The following is an 8,298-nucleotide window of genomic DNA, read 5'->3' as shown; positions in this document are numbered from 1 at the left end:
AATAGTGATAAAAGTTTACTATTACGCTATTACCCAGTATGTTATTCCCAACAATTTCCACCCGACAGCAATACAGTACAAGTCACCCGAAACCACTCACACCCACCACCGTCTGGTCTGACACAGTTGCCAGACTTGTGAAGCTATCCCTGCTGCTTCGACTTATCTGTTTGAATATTTACGGGGTTCGAAACGAAGACACGACTTTTTTGGCTGACTATACAAGTATGGCATATGACACAACACTATACATACATATATATATATATATATATATATATATATATATATATATATATATATCACAAACACAGTACAGTATAGCACACAACACATCACATAACACAAACAAGATATATATTGCACTGGGTACGGGACTATCTGTGACCCAGATATGGTATGTTGCACAGCACTTAGATATATCACAACCAAGGTATCCCGTACGAGTCTTCGTACAGATACATATTTCAAGGGGGACTGATATTCCACAGAACTACGACATTGTAAGTTACCACCTGTATGACACAGGGGTCGCGATAAAGCAATAGGGGAATGGGCGAGACATATAGGGGCCACAAATATTACACAGGGGCATGAATATTACACACAGGGTATAGTGTTACACGGGGGTGTCGGGCAATACACAATGGATCACAAGCAGGGGCGATGCAAGGGGGGGGGGGATAGAGAACACTACACAGAGGGCGAATATGAATGTTGCATAGGGGAGATCTACGCTCAGGGTTGAGGACATGTTAGGGGAGGGGGTTACTGTGGTACGCAGGGGAATGACACTGTAGACAAAGTGAGGTGGGGTTCACACAGGGTCTGTAGCACTGGAGATTGGATGGGAGTGTTGCCCAGTGTTGGTTGGGTCGTTGGCGAGGTCTACGTCACAGGTAAACACAGGTGACGGCCCTTTGTGGGAGGAGGGCTGTCAGGGGTGTGTTCCCGATAGGGGCACAGGTCTCAGTCGGCATGCTCAGGTGTCCGGGTTGGGCTCGAGGGCTGTGTGGTGTGCGGCTCTTTCCTGGTGAGGGCACTGGGAGTGTGGTGGCCCTCTGGACTGGGGCCAAACAGGGCTAAGATGCACGAAGCACGGCGTGCCCTTGACCATGGTTGGAGTCCTGGGGACAAGTCCTGGCTAGTCCAGGCCTGGGGTTGGCCGCAGGGCGCCCCTCGCGTTCTGGAGGTTGCAGTCTCACCGGGAGGGAGAGGCTGTCAGGGGTTGGCTGCAGCCGCTCACCCTGGGGGGTGTCCATCAGCTGCTAGGAGCGTCGGGGGCTGGGCTGCACAGACAGGACACCTAGGCTCGCAGTGGGTCCGCTCCAGGTACTCTCTAATGGGAACCCTGTTGGGGAACAGTCTCCGCCCTTTGTAGAGGAGGGGGAGCAGGAGGGGCATCTTGCTTGGCCTCTGGAGGGGTGGACTAAGCCGGAGATGGCACCCTCGTAGGGAGCCTTCGGGGTAGTGGAGGAGGGACGATGGTGCCCTGTCTCTCAGCCTGGCGGACCCTGCCGAAGCTCCACTCTGGGCCAGAGGAAAGAGGTCTGGATGACACTCCTTCTGCCTGGTAGTTCCTGGAGACACTACCCTGGCTCCCTTCCGGAGTAGTGGTCGAGAGAGATCCATGGGACACTCCCTCAGGTCGACATGTCTGGGGGACACTGCCGGGGGACTACTCATCCCGGGGACAGTAGGAGGGGAAAGCCTGGCGGGTTTTCTGGCTTCTGTGGTAGGTCCAGTGGACTCTACCACTCTCCTGCTGTCGGGGGAAAAATGCAGTTGGGGGACGACCGGTGGTCTCTCCCCCGGTGGCAGATTCAGTGGACTCGATCATGGGCCCGCCGCCCTCCTGGGGACTGCAGGCGAAGATCGTCTGGCTGACGGTCCGAGACGCCTTCTCCCAAAGGTGGATGGCAGAAGGAGATCCGGTGGACACTCCTCCTACAGTAGATCGATGGATACTACTGTGCCACTGCTTCCCTGGGGTAAAGTAGATCTGTGAGCTCTTGTGGTTGCTCTTCCTCTTGTGGAGGCAGGTCCAGTGGACACTGCTACCGAGGGCCTACTTGAGACTGTCAAAGGACTAGTCCCACTCTGAGTCTGGCGAGCGCTATCCCCATCAGAGGGTAATGCACCTGGTCGGTGCACTTCCTGGGGGTGCGGCTGTGTGGAAGATGGGCATAGGGTCACGGAGGAGATGAGTCTTTGTAGCACAGGACACCTATGCATCTCCCTGTCGCCTCCTCTTGGGGTGGGGGTCACCTCCCCGTGTCCTCCTCCTGGGGTGGTGGTGTCGGGGTCACTCCGCCAGGTGGGTATTTCATGGTCCTTTCAAAGCTGTTTGTTACAGAGTAGACTATGATTACGAGATCTACTTTTACATTCTGAAGGACAAGGATTGTAAAGCAAGAAGGCTTACCCCACCTCCAAACCCTCCAGGAAAAAGTGAGAAGGACCACCATGCGGCATGGAGAAGCTGACATGGAAGCTTCTTAGGAAAGACTGAAAGGGAAAAGGTACATTTTATAATAATATATCTATCAGCTATCAATCTGACTGACCTGAAAGAGAAAGTAATAAAGTAAAATGAGTAATCAGATAAATATATAACTAAGGCATGACATTATGTACGGGTACGTTGAGTTAACGGGGCGTCTGTAGACACAGTCTAAGTCTACTAATACCACATTGGTTCACTTTCCCTCAGGGCGCAGGGAGGCGTGGCTTGTGTGTGACGTCAGTCGGCTTAAGTAAAGAAAATGTATAAAAGGACAGACTCAAACATTTATAATAAAAGAAAACGAAGAAGGGGAAGAAGTGCGGACTTGTTTAACTGTATAACATAGCAGTAGGTTCCCTCACACCCCTACGCCTTCCCTCACACCCCCATACCTTCCCTCACACATTTCAGTCCCTTCCCTCTCTTCGGACTGAAAATGTGTCATGATCTGGAGAGCGCAGCATACACCCACTCACAACCACGGTCAGGCGTCAACTGAACTTGGGTTTCGTGCCAGCTGACGTCACTCCAGTGCTCCGCCCCCTGCGCCAGCTTGGACCCGTTTTAGATGGAAGTGATCCGACTTGATATTAGTACACCTAGGACACAGTGTGGAAATCGCACAGATTGTGCGAAAGCGCACTTAATACTCATGGTAGTGATGTACAGTTAGCAACACAAGTCTTGGCCATAGTCGTAGTCTGACCCAGGAGCATTTAAGGTTCAAGAAATAAAGAAGATAACAGTTCATTCTCCAGACAGATGTCGTAGGGACGAATTCATGAGGGGAGGGACAAGGGAGGACGAGAAGCGGTGAAATGATACTAAGAGGCCGGAGTGTCTGGCGATGAATACAGGCAAGATTAACGTGAAATTTGCTTTCTTGTGTTAATAAATTTACAAGATTTTTTTTGGTTTTACTAATCACACACACACACACACACACACACACACACACACACACACACACACACACACAGTTATCATTTGTAGCCGTATGATCTGAAGGGTCCACCATGAACTCATTAAAATGTTATCGTGTTAGCTAGATTATATAAATATAGTTTGTCGGGTTACCGACTAGCAGCAACGCTGGCCTAGCTAATAACATAATTATTTTTAGAAGGTTACACGAAGTACGCTTGTATTAATCATTGTTCATATTATTTACATCCCTTTACACCGTTGCTGCCCATCAAGTCAAGACGCCAGGAAGGCCATAAGCCTCTTTGTCATATGGTAGTTGTTATTCTAGCCAGGGGTTATTAGTCATGGGCTAATATTCCTGCACTAAATCGTAGATATTTTAGTAGTATGTATAAAGTAGTGTGTGTGTATAGGTTTGGGAAAATTCTCATAAATTACCCCATTTAATTCATGCCGTTGATGTTAAGACAGCGCCACACACTTGTAGCCAGGGCTGTACCTTACCTCTCCCGTCTTGTTGGCGCCTTCCTTAACTGATGAATCAGGGTAAATATAGTAGCTACAGAGTAACCGATCCCAGTTAGCTGACGCAGACACACTGGATATGAAGATACTATTTTAGTAAAAAAAACAAACCTTTATTTTCATATCTATTTTATATTTCCATGGATCTCTCACTCCATCATTAATTCTTGCTCCATACCAATAACCTACATTTCATCATTTAAAGTTACTGATAGGGAGTTTATGTATATAGCCTTTCATTTTAATATGGCTAATCAGGCACACCTAACGAATATGAAGACCAAAGCACTGTTTCTCTCGCTCTTTAAGTTAAGCATATTCATCTCCTAAGCAACATCTAGTAGCCTACATGCTGTAACATTCTGCAATTCAGTTATGGTTTCCGGTATCAAAATGCCATGAGATCGAGACCAAGTTTGTTTAACTCCTTTAATTCGATGGCTTATTGTTTAAAAGTTTATTTCTGAATTTCAAGACAATTTTATTCATCCTATGGGAGATGTGAAGGAGTTAATGGTGATTATATTTGAGCTCTGGCACGTAAAGTCTTTTAAGATGAAGAAAATCGTCTAGATAGAACAAGAATATAATTAAAAACACCCTACTGGGGTGAAGTTCTTAGGATGAACATGGTATCGAACTCATGAAATTTAGGTACCGGTATGTTTCCTGAGATACCCATTTACTATGATTACTGCCTTAGAGGTCTGCAGTCGGTAAATTTAGTTTATTATTCAGATTACAAATACTAGAAAACTCTAAGGATAATATGGAAAATACTTTAAATACATTTTTATTACTACAACAAATATAACAAACACCACAATAACTTCAGCCTAACAGCACGTACAAAGTAAAAAGAAACAACTAGGACATAACCGCCTAGTCACATTTCCGTGTTGTCACCTTAAGGTACTAATGAATAAAACAAATTAAGTCAAGACAGGACACTCAAGAACATTAAATAATGTACACAAATGAGCTTAAGACTGGATAAGTAGCACAGACCGGGCCCTCAGCCGAATCCAGGGTTTACTTTGCTAATACCAAGTTATCAACTCGTGTAGTCTAGTGGAATATGCTGGCTTTGCCCAGTTGGCTGGCTGAGAAAGAAGTAGAGAATTCTTATTCGCTCACACAAATTCTGAACTGCCACTTGCCAGCCATGGCGCTAAGACTAGTGATACCAGGATCAGCTGCATGCTGGCTAGCACATCTGACGGGCGTAATAATGCTAATCTACTGTAGGGAGCGTATCGTTCACAAGAATTCATTTCCATGTGGCATATTGAGTTTATAAATTGATAACTAATAAATTATCAGATATTAGTTAACAAAATACATAAAGCATTCGTGAATACACGTAGATATATTCAAATAGACTTACTCAGTACTTTGCGCTCATATTTACATTCGTATTCATGAAAAAGTAAATGTATTCGTCTTTGAGTAATATGCTCTTCTGTTTGACTTATGGATACAGGCTCAGGATGGGATAGTGTTCCTGGGTTGGTAAGGGAAAATCAACTCCCTGGCCCCCTGCACGGCGCCCCCAGCAGAACTGAGTATCCGGTGCTCTTCAACCTGGCCACTGCCTGGTTTCTGCGCAGACGGTTCGACAGTCCCTTCATCCTCACGGCCACATTCTCACAACTAGAGAGGATTTGCATGGAGGAATCACGTAGGATTATCATGCTTGGTTGTACGATTCGGTTGTGAGATCATGCAAGCCATACGGTAACGAATGTAGATTCTTGAAAAAAAGTACTGAATGTTCGGCTAGCTGCACTTTTAATGAATTAATGTGATATTATAGCCTGTTCGATCTCATCTGCGAAGAGATGGGCCTTAAGCTTATGAAAGCTGGCAGCTGATTGGCTGTCCGAGTGCATTCATTAGTAACGATGTATTATAAGTGGCTTTTATTATAACGGTTACAATAACCGTTTGACGAGAAGATTGGTCAAATAAAATTATGTACATTTTACTTGCATAGACTAATTTAAAGATGAGGCCTTACAAAGTCTATCCGAGGGCCTAGACACGTGTGAAATTTTCCGTTCTCCTACCAAATCAACACTTTCGGGCAATGTGTTAGAGCGTTTTTTCCCATGTTAAGGTAAATTATACGTCATTACTGTGACACTATGTTGATTTGGCATTAGAACAGAAATTTCACACGTATCTAGATACTACATAGACTTTCTAAGTACTCGTTTTTAAATTAATCTGTGCAAGTAAGAATAAACATATTTCATTTCATTGATCTTATCGTCAAACGGTTATTGTAGCCGTTATAATAAAAGTTATTTAAAACACATTGTTACTAATGAATGCCCTCGAACTGTCGGAGATAGTGATGGGAATTCCGGCACTTTCAAGGGAGCCGGCTCATTTGGCTCAGTTCAGTCAAGAGAGCCGGCTCTTCCGGATCCCAAATGGCTCCTTATTTAGTACCATATTGCCTTTTTAAAAATTTGCCAAAATTTAGCAATATTGCACCTTACATTAAAAAAAAAAAAAAAAAAAAGGATGCAGTCACAAAAATGTGAATTCCACAAATATATTTTTCTCTTTAAACATCTTGAAACATTCTCAGTGCCAATAAGATTATGCATAGTCAGCATTTACAGTCGGTGAAATCAAATTACCCATACACATACAATATATTTCAACTCAAAGGCCACATGGAGGACTTTGGTCTTGTAATGCCCAATCTAGCAATTCTATGATGGTTCCTTGCGACTAAACCCCACATGCGCAGTTGAGGGTTACCAACATAGAATATCTTTAACAACAAACAGATTTCTCACTCTACTTGGTTTTTAGTAGTGACTGAGGAGCGGTGTTTCTGGGTTGTAATTAACACATGAATGATCATCCTACCATTCTCTCTTTCACTGATTTATCAAGAAAATAAAGAAAAAAGTAAATGGCTACCAAACCGGAGCCGGCTCACATCGTTCACTTAAAAAAGCCGGCTCTGAGCCGGATCGTTCACGAACGACACACATTACTAGTTGGAGAGCCAGTTAGCTGCCAGCTTTCAAACGTTTAAGGGTCTTCTCTTCTCAGATGAAATCGAATAGGCTATTGCAGTCAGTGCCACAAGTAGTGTACAGTATTATTGCTAACACTCTTCCTTGTCAATGTTTCAGAAAATATACGTGAGGCGGTGATGCTGGTGAAACTGGTTAGTCTCTCGAGACACTGGAAGAGGGACTTCAAACTGAGGTCGTTTCATATCAAACGGGTGGCCATCAAGCACTACAACGACTTGGTACATTTGCCCCTCTGTGAGTCAACCGTATGTTTCATTTTATTTTTTTAAAGCAAAAACTAAAAGCTTAGAACCAGCAAATTTGTCCCTTCCGAAAAGTTGATTAATAGGACAATATCAAGATCACTTTATTTTTCGAAGTTCGCCTACACAGGACTAAACGTGATGGGAAAGACAGGCAGAGGAAGACAGTTCCAAAGATGGTGGTTATGCACATGAAATCATAAAAGTACCTGTTAACTTCTGCATTAGAGAGATGAAAAAAACAGAGACGTAAGTTTGTAGCAAGACAAGACAGATGTTGCTTGCCATTTGAAAAGAAGAAGGTATGAAAACAGAGTTTAGCAGAGAGTAAGAGGGGGAGGGGGAGAGACGATATTAGCTTCCGCATTAATTGTTATGGTCATTGGTGGTCACCTTGGACGAACTAAGGATTAAGCGTTTGGTGTAACATATATTCTGTTGTACATTTCTCAACACTTCCATGCAGGGTCAAGATACCAGGCACTGATGGACTACCTTAATCAGCAGCTGTTTGAGGGCAGTATACAAGGCTATTTCATCCATGGCCAAGATGTTTTCTGCCAGGTATGGTATGCTTTATTTATCATTTATTTATTTATCTATTGAAGTGAGGGAATTCAGTTAACACTATTGGCTTCAAATCTTTGAATACATAGAGTAAAATATTGACAAACATGCTATACAGATTGTCATTTAGAAAACATCACACTTTCAAGCCACGCCCCTTCTTTCCCGTGACCGCTTTGATTCGGTAACAATGTAAATAAGCACACAAATGTACGTACAGTCACATGTAATGAAGCTCTACATCTGAACTCCTCAGTTGCTCCACTTTTACCCCAGTGAAAGGAAGGGAGGGTGGGGGTTTGTGGGGACACGAGGAGGAGGAAGGAGGCGAGGAGGGGGGACTGTCAGGGTTTGGCGGGACATTGACTGATGGAGTTATGTGTTTGTGTACTTAGCCACAGTATGCAGACCACACTATTTGAAAGTATTCTAGCAATTTACGAGGTACAGTATATATATATATATATAT

General features: G+C 44.1%; 1 long non-coding RNA gene across 1 annotated transcript in view; it reads left to right on the top strand.

Moving 5' to 3' along the window:
• Positions 1–7,143: 7,143 nt before the first annotated feature.
• Positions 7,144–8,298, top strand: part of LOC145406006 (uncharacterized) — a 285,077-nt gene continuing 283,922 nt past the window's right edge. The window contains exon 1 of the long non-coding RNA XR_013898498.1: positions 7,144–7,254. This is a non-coding gene — a long non-coding RNA (uncharacterized LOC145406006). The remainder of the gene's footprint in view (positions 7,255–8,298) is intronic.

This window comes from Coenobita brevimanus, chromosome 69 (assembly GCF_032717465.1).
Source record: "Coenobita brevimanus isolate Jiangsu-jjx chromosome 69, ASM3271746v2, whole genome shotgun sequence".
In the NCBI taxonomy this organism is placed as follows: Eukaryota; Metazoa; Arthropoda; class Malacostraca; order Decapoda; family Coenobitidae; genus Coenobita; species Coenobita brevimanus.
Note: the sequence above shows the minus strand (reverse complement) of the source record. Positions and strands in the feature narration are given on the sequence as shown.